This window comes from Chionomys nivalis, chromosome 3 (genome assembly GCF_950005125.1).
Source record: "Chionomys nivalis chromosome 3, mChiNiv1.1, whole genome shotgun sequence".
NCBI classification, from domain to species: Eukaryota; Metazoa; Chordata; class Mammalia; order Rodentia; family Cricetidae; genus Chionomys; species Chionomys nivalis.
In genome coordinates this window covers 114,194,582-114,207,566 of record NC_080088.1, presented here as the reverse complement: position 1 = coordinate 114,207,566, position 12,985 = coordinate 114,194,582, and positions in this window count along the sequence as shown.

Here is a 12,985-nt window from a genome sequence, read left to right as displayed (position 1 = left end):
ACTGGTAGTATTATAAATGTACACCACTCTCCTGGGCTGGGCTGACTCTCCAAGACTGAGTTCTAAACACATTGCCTTTTGCCTTGCTTGCCTTCTCATTTCTAACTGTAAGGGCAGACAGTGATCACACTGTGAGCTGCCCTGTGGTCCCTGTGCTGAGGAGCTAAGAACACTCTGCAGTCAGCTGCCAATTACCCAGCATCAGCCATCTGAGTTTGAGAGCTGCCCCACCCCCACTCAAGCCCAGGTGAACCCGGCCTCAGCCAGCAGTGGGATTCGTCACAGTTGTAGCTGAGACCTTGAGCCAGAGAAGCAGCCAGCACCTGCTATTGTTTCACACCAGAGACTCAGAGGAATCTGTTGTACGACCACGCACAGCTCACACACAAGGCTAATGGTCAGATCATCACGTGTAACGTCAGCACACGACATAACAAACTGTTCCTCAGCTGAGGAACAGGAAATGAGATGGGATGCAGTCTGCAGTGGGATACTTGGCACCCATTAAAATGAAGGAGAAGCCAGGTACAGTGGAGCACACACTGTGTAATCCCAGCAATCTGGAGGCAGAAGCAGGTGGATATCCTAGATCAAAGTCAGCGTGATCTACAGAGTTATTTTCAGTACAGACACAGAGAAACTGTCTTGTTAAAAATACAAACAAACAAACAAAAACAAAACACAATGGAAAAATAAATTTCAGAATGGTTTCAGGCACCTATTCAATCCTAACAGTTTGAAGGTGTGGGCAGGAAGGATTCAAGTGCAGGGAATAGTGTTGAGCTGGAGAAATCCTGATCCACACGTTAAGGTCATATAAAATAACAGTGAGGGCTGGAGAGATGGCTCTGCAGTCAGGTCCTACTTGTGTAGGACCCAGGATCTGGTTCCAGCACCCACGTGGCAGCTCACAATTGTCTATGAGCTCAGTTCTCACAACCTTCCTCTGGCCTCTGTAAACACTGCTCATACACAGTTCACAGAGACATGCAGGCAAAATACTCATACACATAAAATAAAAATAAATATTTTTTAAATGATAAGAAAAAATCAAATTGCCGTGGTACATTAGGGCCAGGTAAATTGATGCCAGGAGAATACAGCACAGGCAGAGGGACCTTCTTAGCTTGTGCAAGTGAATGCAGTGGACTTGAGACTGCACATCTCAGTACGACCTTGGCTGTCCTGGAACTCACTCTGTAGACCAGGCTGGCACTGAACTCACAGAGATCTACATTCCTTTGCTTCTGAAATGCTAGGATTAAAGGCAAATGCCACAAACTCCTGGCTGCAGTGGACTTAGGAGTTCTCTAAGGTTAGATTTGGAGGTTCAATGTGCCAGCTGTTGAGGACATGAGGGTGAGGAGGGAACCCCAACCTAGAGGCTATTAGACCCCAGTAGGAACAGGAAACCAAAACTTCAGGTGTGACAAGTGGGAGCTTGCACTTGAAGAGAAGACAGATGGGGACACTTGGAGAGGACAGGGGTCCTACCTGTGAGCAGAGTGACCAGCAGAAGGAGTTTCATCTCAAGTGAGAGGAGGACTCAAGTGACTTCTCTCCTTACAGTCCTGCAGCTGTGCTCTGACAGGGTCCAGTCAGTAGGCGGGGCCTGTGACTACCGTGTGTGCAGCACAGAAGTAGAATGTGTCCGCCCTCACAGACAGTCCTGACTGTCAGAGCTGCTGTAGATGGTGGCAGAGCCTGAATCAGTGCTGTCTCAGAGGCACAGATAAAGGGCTGGCTCAACACCCCACACCAGCACCAGTGCAGTGACTGACAAAGTGCCAAGTCCCTCCTCTGTGGAAGCTTTGAGGTCATAAGGAGATACAGACATTGCTCCTGGGGTTGGGTCTGAGGGATGCTGATGGTGATGTGTGGTCCCAGCAGGAGTAGCTGGACCCAACAATCCTCCATGTTAACTGGATAAACTAAGTGATAAGTCTGTTCCAACAGCTGACAAAGCCTTTGAGGTTGATCCAGTTGCAAACTTGATCTAACTGTTAATTAATTTTTGTATGTTTGTGTGCATGTGCGCACACACATATGAAGGTCAGAGGACAACTCTGTGATTCAGGTCTCTCTTTTCACCTTTATGTGGGTTCCTAAAATCAAAGTAAGAACCCCAGGCTGACACCTGCCCTGGCTGAGCCATTATAGTAGCCCACAAACTCCATTTAAAACTGGGAAAGTAGCCATATGGTGATGGTGGTACATGCCTTTAATATCAGCACTCAGGAGGCATAGGCAGGCAAATATTTGAGTTATGTGAAAGCCTGGAATTCACTCTATAGTGAATTTCAGTTCAGCCAGAGATACACAAAGAAACCCTGACTCTAAAAACCAAAAACCAAAATAAATAATTAAAACAGAAAGAAAGCAAATGCAGAAGAGATGTGCCCCCAGGTCAATATGATGCATACCGTCCTTCAGCTGAGGCTCTCCCTACCCAGTGTGTGAAGCTATAGGGACTTGTGAGATGGCTCAGCACTCAAGAGTGCTTCTGCTCTTGCTGAGGACTGGAGTTCAAGTCTCAACAACCACATGGTGGCTGTTGAATAATGTCTGCTGATGGAGGAGGGTCATCTGTCTATGTGTTACTCTCTTTGGTTAATAAAGAAACTGCCTTGGCTTTTTGATATGGCAGGATTTAGATAGGTGGAGTAGACAGAACAGAATGCTGGGAGGAAGAAGGAAGTGAGAGACGCCATGGAGCCAGCCGCCAGGTCAGACATGCTGAATCTTTCCTGGTAAGCCACCACCTCGTGGTGCTACACAGATTATTAGAAATGGGTTAATCAAGATGTGAGAATTAGCTAATAAGAGGCTAGAACTAATGGGCCAGGCAGTGTTTAAAAGAATACAGTTTCTGTGTTATTATTTCTTTGGCTAAGCTAGCTGTGTGGGAGCCAGGCAGGACAAAAAGCAGGCCTGCTCACCATATCACTACAGTCTGCTGGCCCTTGGGTTTGGCCATGTCTTATGTAGGATCCTTGCACCTCCTTTCCCCCACTGTTCCCCACTTCCATGGATAAAAGTCATGTAGGGCTAAGGTGAGTTGGTTGTCTTCACACTCAAGCGTCTACCTTTCCAGCGGGACTATGGAAGCCACTACCAGCTACTACCAGACTCTGCACCTTGTCAGGGGGCCTCTAGCTGCACCTGTTGCTCACCAGGCCTGACCTTGGGAGGGGTGAGACCTGAGCTTTGGAACAGCAGTGGAGATGGGGCTGGGGCTGGAAGGGCAGATGACTGGGCAGCTGGTCACTAAAGGAAAAGAGACTGAGAACCACGTAGCCTTTAACCAGGCAATGAGAAATTTCTTCCTAAATCTGCTTGACCAGGGAACCAGAGATTAACTGGCTTCACCTGTGGGGTCCCGTGGTAGAGAAAGGTAGAGAAGACAATGTGTTCTTTTTGTTTGTTGCAAAGTTAGGCTGCTGTGTACTTGACTGGGACAATTATCCTGTGGTGTGTGTTTAGGCACAGTGAAGACTGGGAACCCACCAGGATGTAATCCTGCCTTCAGGTCATTTACTGTCAGCCCAGTTAGGTTTCATCTGTCCCACTTTCTGGAATGAGCACACAGAAGAAGAACTTTGAGTCCAGTAATTTTAGGACCAAGATGTTCCTTTAGTGCCCATGTGACACTGCTTCTTCCTCTCTTCTCCTCCCTCCCACTTCTCTGTCTTCACTTTCCTTCCCTCTGTACCCCTACCCTCCTTTCCTGCCTCTTCTTTCCACTCCCTTCCCCATGCTGTCCCACCTCCTCACTATGTATTTCATGCTGGTTTCTTCTTTGTTTTTCCAGATAAGGTTCCTTTGTGTGGTACTCCTGGCTGTCCTGGAATTCACTCTTTAGCCCAGTTTGGCCTTGTTCTGAAGAGATCTGCCTTCTTCTTCCTCTGCGTCCCAGAGTTCTGGAATGAAAAGCATGACGGGATTTACCACTTATTCTTCAAGGTCCTCCATTAATGACAATGTCTTTCCCATTAATCATCAGCTTCTAGGTGTAGAGGGAACGGTGTTCTCTGAAGAGTATGGTAGACAGAGAATATAGTCACCGGTCTTTCTGCTCTCTTCTCTTCTCTTCTCTTCTCTTCTCTTCTCTTCTCTTCTCTTCTCTTCTCTTCTCTTCTCTTCTCTCCTCTCCTCTCCTCTCCTCTCCTCTCCTCTCCTCTCCTCTCCTCTCCTCTCCTCTCTCTCTCTCTCTCTCTCTCTCTCTCTCTCTCTCTCTCTCTCTCTTCTTCGAGAGATAGGGTTTCTTTGTAGCTTTGGAGCCTGCCCTGGAACTAGCTCTTGTAGACCAGGCTGGCCTTGAACTCACACAGATCTTCCTGCCTCTGCCTCCTGAGTGCTGGGATTAAAGGTGTGTGCCACCACCTCCCGGCCATAGCCAAGTTCTTTCAATAGGTGCTTTATGCCAGGCTGTGGTAACCGGGCCTTCAATCTCAGCATTTGGGAGGCAAAGGCACGCAGATCTCTGAGTTTGAGGCCAGCCTGATATACAGAACAGGTTCCAGGACAGGCTACAAAGCTATAGAGAAACCCTGTCTTGAAAAACCAAAAACCAAAACCAAAAACAAACAAACAAAAAACCAAAATAAAAGTGTGTGCTTTATTAGAGAGCACAGTGTAGTGAATATGACCAGGCAGGCAGGGATGGTGTAGATGTCACTGAGGTGACAAGTCTAACAGTGATGGCCTCTGTGCTTCTTGTCGTAGGGAGCCTTGGAGAAGCAGATGGCGGCCTGGTGGTAATGTTGCAGATGAAGCAAGTCCTCACAGGCATTGTTTTTTCTGAAGAGAAACAAGAAAGGGAGTTGAGTGGAGCCCACGACCCTGCTCTCTATGATTTGTAACCAAAAGTCACCTGTGGCCCTCCCATTGGTGCAGAGTCAGGGTTGAGAGACAAAGCCCACAAAGGCCAGTGTGTTGTCTAAAGTGCTGGGACACAGAGTAGAAGGATATTTGTTGTGGGGCTGGGGAGATGGCACAGTTGGTAAAGCAGTTGCCATACAAGCATGAGGGCCTGACCTAGGATGCCCAGCACCCATGTAAGATTCAAGGTGTGGTTGGGGCATCTGTAGCTCTATTGAGAAATGGGGAGCATGGATCCCCAAAACTTGTTGGACAGTCAGGATAGCTAAAGATGAGTGTTCTGTTGAGTGTCCAGCCTCTAAGGACATGTTAGAGAGCGACTGAAGAAGACAGGGGATGCCAACTCATTCCTATACAGGGAAATAAATAAACACGGATATTTAATCCTAAAACCAGGAGAATGACAAATATGAACACCCACCTCTAAAATTACTTGATTTGAGGCAATCCTCCTGCCTCCACCTCCCTGGTGCCAGGATTGCAGGTGTGCACCATCACACTCAATGTAAGAGTTCTGAAGGTGGAACCCAGGGCTCTGTGCATGCTAGGCAAGCACTCCAGCAGCTGAGCTGCATTCTCAGTCCTCTGAATCCCCACCCGTAAAATGGGAATGAAAAGTCTTGCCCTGCATAGGCGTTTAGTCCAGTGTTTGTCTTATGACCAACGGTGCAGTTTTCAGTTGTTTATTAAATATGGGATCAGTATAACATAGCAGTTAATAAAAGCCCTTACTGCCACGTCTGAACACAAGTTCCATCCCCAGGACTCACATTGTTGAAGGAGAGAACAGACTCCTGCTCATTGTCTTCAGACCTCCACACCTGTGTTGTGGCACAGGCATGCCTCCCCCATAGATATATAAAATATTTAAATATTTTTAAAAGGGGCCTTTAGGATGTTGTAGATCTGTGTTTGAGAACCAAATGCCATCAGTTCTACGCTGGGTGACTTGGGCACCTTATCCGTATTTTAGTATCTACCCAATAAGGTTGTTGTGATATCAAACGAGACCAAGATAATGCCAGCTAAGTGTTGACTGTCCTTGTATCTTCTGTGCCCCTTCAAAACCTGCCCAGGGCCCAGGGGCACCCAGAGTTCCCAGAGGGTAAACCTACCTGCAGGCGATCCCCTCCCCGAGCAGGAGTATGAGTAGGAGCTGGTGCAGGGGTTGTCTAGGAGGAGTTTGCAGCTTCCCAGCTTCTTTGCCTGAGAGTAGCAGTCGTCACAAGTCCAGTAGCACCTGGGGAGTGCAGGGAACAGCGGAGGGAGGCGTATGGACCCACAGGAGGTCAGGTCTCACTTGCAGTCTCTCTCAAACATGTCAGGATGTTAAACACAATGTTCCAGAAGTAATGGTCCCAATGCTTGAGAATCTCTGATTTCTATTAGTCCATATTTATTGAAAGCAATGTGTGTGTGGTGGTTCTTGTCTTTAGTCCCAGTACTTGGGTGGCACAGGCTGATGGATGTCGGAGTTTGAGATCAACCAGAGAAACCTGAGGGAGACCCTGTCTGAAAACAAGTAAATTTTTTACAAGTTGCAGGAACATAGTGAAAACGTGTATTCTGAAGTTTCAATGATTTTTTTTTAAAGCCAAGGTTGACACTGTGATGGTGGCTGTCACAGTTGGCCGTGCCCTAGTCTGGTGCCTGAGGACAGCATTGCCCACTATCTCTATCTCACAGTCTGCTTTCAGGGACCACTAGACACAGGGTCCTCCTGGACCGATTCTTTATATGACAAGAGTGAAATCACATGCTGGTGGTGATGAAGGCCTTTAGTATCAGCACTTGAGAGAGAGGCTAGAAGGTCTCTGAGTTTAAGGCCAACATGGTCTCCAGAGAGAGCTCCAGGACAACTAGGGCTACATAGAGAACCCCTTTCTGGAAACAAACAAACAAAAATGAATAAATAAACAAAACAAAATACAAGAAATTTGGTGAGTATGCATGTCTCCTATTTATGCCTTATGAGATGCTCTCCTTGTGTCCTGGCTCCACCCTACCCCAGACACTCCAGTTTCTCACCAGGTAGATCATTCACCTGTCTATGTTGTTCAACAGTGGTTCAAGCTGAGAAAGTAACAGTAGCAGCCATAGATGTTGTATTCTGACAAGGGATGTCTCCTGGGGTTGCACTTGATCACATTGCCAAACTGCCATAGCGGCGGAGGGCTGATGCTGTGTGCAGTAGTGCCTGCTGCACGAATTCACATCACATTCCAATAAACCCCACTTGGCTTAACCAGGGGTCTGATGCCTGCCTTCTAACTTCCTCCTTGACTCCTACCAGCTGCTGCTTTGAGAGAGCAGTGAATAGAGGTGTGTGTGTGTGTGTGTGCACGTGTGTGCGTATATGTGTGCGCGCGCGCGCGTGTGTGCACTGTGTGTGTGTGCTGGTCTGCACACAGGTTGAAATCCCGCATTAGACAGCACTAACATCATCCTACACATGAGGAGTTCAGAGGAAGCTTTAGGGAGTTTGTTTTCTCCCTTTACTGTGTAGATTTTGGACACCAAACTCAGTTCACCAGCCCTGAGTGGAAAGTTAGAGTGGAAATCTGAGATAGGTGCCCTGTAACCCAGGCTAGCCTCTGACTCTGAGGCAACCCTCTACCTCAGCCTCCTGAGTGCCAGGATTATAAATAAAACCACTGTAGGGCGCAGGGCTGCCTCTCTGCGGTTCATTTTATAACAATCGCCTTTGTCTTTCTTGCCTTCTCATTTCTCACTGTCAGGACAGACAACCATCACACTGTGAGCTGCCTTGTGGTCCTTGTGTTCAGGATCTGAACACTCTGCAGTCAGGGATGAACTGTCCTCTTAGTTCAATAGCCCAGCAATCCAGCCATCTCTTGAGTTTGAAAGCTTCCCCACCCCTACTCAAGCCCAGGTGAAACCCTAGCCTTAGTCAGCAGTGGTATTCATCACAGTCTAGCTGAGACCTTGAGCCATGGTATCCACCAACACATGTTTATTATTTCACACTGGGAGAATCAGAAGGAATCTGTTGTATGGCCATGCACAGCTCACACACAAGGCTAATGGTCAGATCATCACGTGTAATGTCAGCACATGACATAACAAACTTCATCAGCTGAGGAGCAGGTAAAGAAGCCAGGGTTCAGTCTGCAGTGGAATAGGTGGTCACCGTGAAAATAAAGGTAAAACCAGGTACAGTGGAGCACACGCTGTGTAATCCCTGCAATCTGGAGACAGAGGCCAGAGGATCAGAAGTTCAAGGCTTCTAGGGGATAGTCTTACAGGACTTTAATGCCAGCACTATGAAGGTAGAGGTGGTGGGTATCTGAGTTCAAAGATAGCCTGGTCTATAGAATGAATTCCAGGACAACCACAGAGAATTTCTGTTTTGCAAAACTGGGAAAAAATAAATACAAAAAACCTTGAAGACACAAGGCAGACATGTATGTATTTCTAACCCTTGGGATGTTGCAGCAAGTCTGGGCTAAAATGTTGAGTTGGAGGACATCAAGAGCTGCATTATATGATTATATCAACAATAATTATAATAACAACATCAACAACAACAACAACAACAGTAAGGGCTGGAGAGATGGCTTGGCAGTCAGGAGCACTTGGGGAGCTCAGTTCCAGCACCCACATGGGAGATCACAACTGTCTATGACCCCATTCTGGAGGATCAGACCCCTCTTTGGGCCACTCTAGGCACTGCTCAACTCAGTTCATAGATAGACATGCAGGCAAAACACTCATATACATAAAATAAATCAATTTTTTGAAACAATAAGAAATAGCAAACTGTCAGGGCAGCATAGGGCTAGGGAAATGGCTGCATGGCAATATGGCAGAGGTGAAAGGGTCTTTCTTTCCTTGGGTTGGTGAATAGTGGACCTTTCTAAGGAGTCATCTGAGTTCAGACTTAGAGGCTAAAGATGCCTGCTCCTGCGGACATGGGGATAGAAGGGAACTTTAATCCACAGGTTGGGGCTATTAAACCCCAATGGGACCCCAAACCAGAACTTCAGGTGTTTACAGTGGGAACTGTACATTGAATAGAAGGCAGATGGTAGGGTACTCAGAGGGGACAAGGTCCTACCTGTGAACACAGTGACCGACAGAAGGACTTTCATTTTGGGTGAGGGGAGGACTCAAGTGATTGAAGCACAATTAATAAAAACTCAGAGATAGATACTGGGATTCAACCTGAAGATCAGAAAAGCAAAGCAGCCAGCCACTGGCTCTTAAAGTAAAAGAGCCATGTGGGCCAGTCTTACAGACCAGCAGCAATGACACACACCTTTAATACCAGTAGACACACTAGCTTACCATAGAAACCGGTGGTAAGTAGTGCATGTCCTTAATCCCAGCACTAGAGAGGAATATAAGACGGAGCAGACAGCTCTCATTCAGTCTCATTCTGAGATTCCTGGAGGCAGGATCGCCATTTCAGACTGAGGTAGAGGTAAGAGCCAGTGGCTGGCTGCTTTGTTTTTCTGACATTCAGGTTAAAGCCCAATATCTGTCTCTGAGTTTTTATTAATCATGCTTCAAGTGACTTCTGTCTTTACAGTCCTGTAGCTGTGCTCTGGCAGGGTCCAGTCAGCAGGCGGGGCCTGTGACTACCGTGTGTGTAGCACAGAAGTAGAATGTGTCCGCCCTGACAGACAGTCCTGACCGTCAGAGCTGCTGTAGATGGTGGCAGAGCCTGAATCAGTGCTGTCTCAGAGGCACAGATAAAGGGCTGGTGCAACACCCCACACCAGCTCCAATTCAGTGACTGGCAAAGTGCCAAGTCCCTCCCTTGTGGAAGCTTTGAGGTCATAGGAAGATATAGACATTGCTCCTGGGGTTGGCTGTAGTAGGAGGGAGAGCGGGCCACGTCCTGCCACCTGGTTAGCTTATCCCCCGAAATAACCACACAGAAATTGTATTAATTAAATTACTGCCTGGCGCATTAGCTCTAGCCTTTTATTGGCTAACTCTCACATCTTGATTAACCCATTTCTATTAAATCTGTGTATCACCATGTGACTGTGGCTTACTGGCAAGATCCTAACCTATGTCCATCTCATGCTGGAGAGTCATGGCGTCTGCCACACTTCCCCTCTTCCCAGCATTCTGTTCTGTCTACTCCGCCCACCTAAGGGCTGCCCTATCAAAAGGCCAAGGCAGTCTCTTTATTCAACCAATGAAAGAAACACACAAACAGAAGGACCTCCTACACCAGTTGGGTCTGAGTGATGCTGATTGGTGACGTGTGGGTCCCAGGCAGGAGTAGCTGGACCCAACAATCCTCCACGTTAACTGTGTAAACTATGCGTAAAGACCTGACACAGCCTTTGAGGGAGAGCCAGTCATGAATTCAATCTTCAATTAATTATCTAATTAATTAATGTGTGCGTGTGTGTGTGTGTGTGTGAGAGAGAGAGAGAGAGAGAGAGAGAGAGAGCACTTGTGTACACAATGACTCCAGAGGACAACCCTGTGGAGTCAGTGTCAGTTTTCTCCTTCTACCTTTGAATGGATTTCTAAGTTGAACTCAGGTCTACAGGCTTACATTTTAGGCTGCCTCTTACTAGCCTACAAACTCCATTTAAAAACTGGAGTGTAGCCAGATGGTGGTCATGGTGCACGCTTTTATTGTCAACACTCAGGATGCAGGGGCAGGTGTATATCTGAGTTTGAGGCCAGCCTGGTCCACAGAGAGTGTTCCAGAAAAGCCAGAGGTACACAAAGAAGCCTTGTCTCCAAAAATCAAACCCCCAAAACAAAAAAGAAAGAAAGGAAGCAAATTCCCAACAGATGTGCCCGCAGGCCAGTATGATGCAGGCCATTCTTCAGCTGAGGCTCTCCCTACCTAGTGTGTGAAGCTGACAATCAACCAGTATAAGGGCTGGAGAGGGGGCTCAGCCCTCAAGAACACTTTCTGCTCTTCCAGAGGAATCAGGTTCAATTCTCTGCACCCACATAGTGACTGTCGAACAATGTCTGTTGTTCCAATGTCTTCTCGCCTCTGAGTTTGGTGGTCTCTCATGTATCCTCTTACTCAGCATCCTAGCAACTCTTTTCCCCCACTTCTGACACCTCTTCCCTAGATTAAAGCAATGTAGGGGTGAGTTGAGTTGGTTGTCTCCACACTCAAGACCCCCCAGTGGGACTCTGGACAGCCACTCACAGCTACTACAAGACACTGTGCCTGCACTGGCGGCCCGAGCTCCACCTGTGGCTACCAGGACTGACCTTTGAGGCACGAGGTTTGGGACACCAGTAGGGTTGGTATGGGGCTGGAAAGGCAACTGTTTACTAAAGGAAAAGAAAGACTGAGAGACTCATAACCTTTAACCAGCCAATGAGACATCTTATTCCTAAATGTGGTTGATCAGGGGAACAGAGATTAACTTGGCTTCTCCTTTGGTATCCTATGATAGAGAAAGGTAGAGAACACGATGTGTTCTGTTTTGTTTGTTGCAAAAACATTAGGCTGCTATGTAAAAACCAAACAGCAGACCCATTTATTCAGCAATTGGGAGAGCCTTAACCACCCCCTTCCCAGCACCCAAGTTCTTTCCTTTCACATTATGTGGTCACCCCTCATTTGCTAGGCATGATCAGGACCTCTGAAACGCCTGTTGCTAGGTCTTCAGTCAGACTCCAGATTGGTTTATCTCTTGGCCTTGTAGGCCTTATCTTCCTACACACCAACTCACTCAATTTATGGGTTCTTGAGGTAGAACCAAGGACTCTGCATGCTAGGCAAGCACTCTAGCAACTGAGCCATATTGTCAGACCTTGGAATCCTCACCTGTAAAATGGGAATGATAAATCTTGCCCTGCATAGGTGTTTAGTCAATATTTGGCTTATAGCCAATGTTGTAGCTTTCAGTTGTTTAATAAATATGGAATCAGTATAACATACCAGCTAATAGGAGAGGCTTTGGGTAGGCAAAATGGCTCAGGTATTAGAGGCATCTGTTGCCATGTCAAAACCTGAGTTCCATCCCCAGGACTCACATGGTCTAAGGAGAAAACAGACTCCTCCACGTTGTCCTCAGACCTCAGGTGTGGTGTCCTGTAGGCATGCCTCCCCAAGAAATACATCACAATCTTTAAGTGTTTTTTTAAAAGGCATTGTAATGATGAAGATCTGTGTTTGAGAACCAAATGCCATCACTTCTAAGCTGGGTGACCTTGGGCAAGTGGCCTGGGCTTTTCATCTTCCTCACCAGTGACCTCAGCTATATTTTAGCATCTACCTGAGAGGCTGTTCTGATATCAAATGGGACTAAAGAAATGACTCCTAAATGGTGGCTGTCCTTTATTACTTCCATGACCCTTCCAAATCCACTGAAGGTCAAGCAGAGTCCAGAGGTCCTGGAGGGTAAACTTACCCCCCTGCAGGTTATTTCATTCCCAGTGCACAAGTATGAGTAGGATCTCATGGAGGGGTTGCCTTGGGAGAAGGTACAGAGGGAACAGGAGATGACCATGCCCTGCCGACAAATGTACTGCCATGTAGCAGAGTATAAATAAGGAATATGGATTAACTTAAAATGTAAGAGCTAGCTAGTAATAAGCCTGAACTATTGGTTGAACTCTTATAATTCATATAAGCCTCTGTTTGTTTATTTAGGACCGGTGGTTGGGACACGAAACTTCTGACTACATATGGAATTCAAATGTTTGGCTGAAATTTACATATAAAACCTGACAAAGCTTAAAAAAGGATTCCAAGCACACAAAAAAGGCATCAAGCATGGCTTCTTGGTAGCTGCACTTTCTCAGGTGTCTCCGTTTGCTGGCGGTGAGGAGAGGTGCAGCTCCTTTAAGAGATTGCTCTCTGACTCAGCGTTAGTGTCTCTTTTAAGAGGCCCTGCTCCCACACACTTATATGGAGTTTATAAACAATGGGTGACACACTACTTAGTGGTGGTGTGGATCCAGAAACTTCCCAGAGGTGATGTGGTAAACATGGCCTCCAGAGCTGGTGATAAAATTGTTTCCATTACAAGAGTAGCCTCTCAAGGAACCAAGGAGTGGGGTAGAGCCAGCTGCCAAAGCTGCTGCTTTGGTCATAGGTATGCTGCTTAGCAGTGTAAAGACTCATGTTGTCAGAAAAATTAGA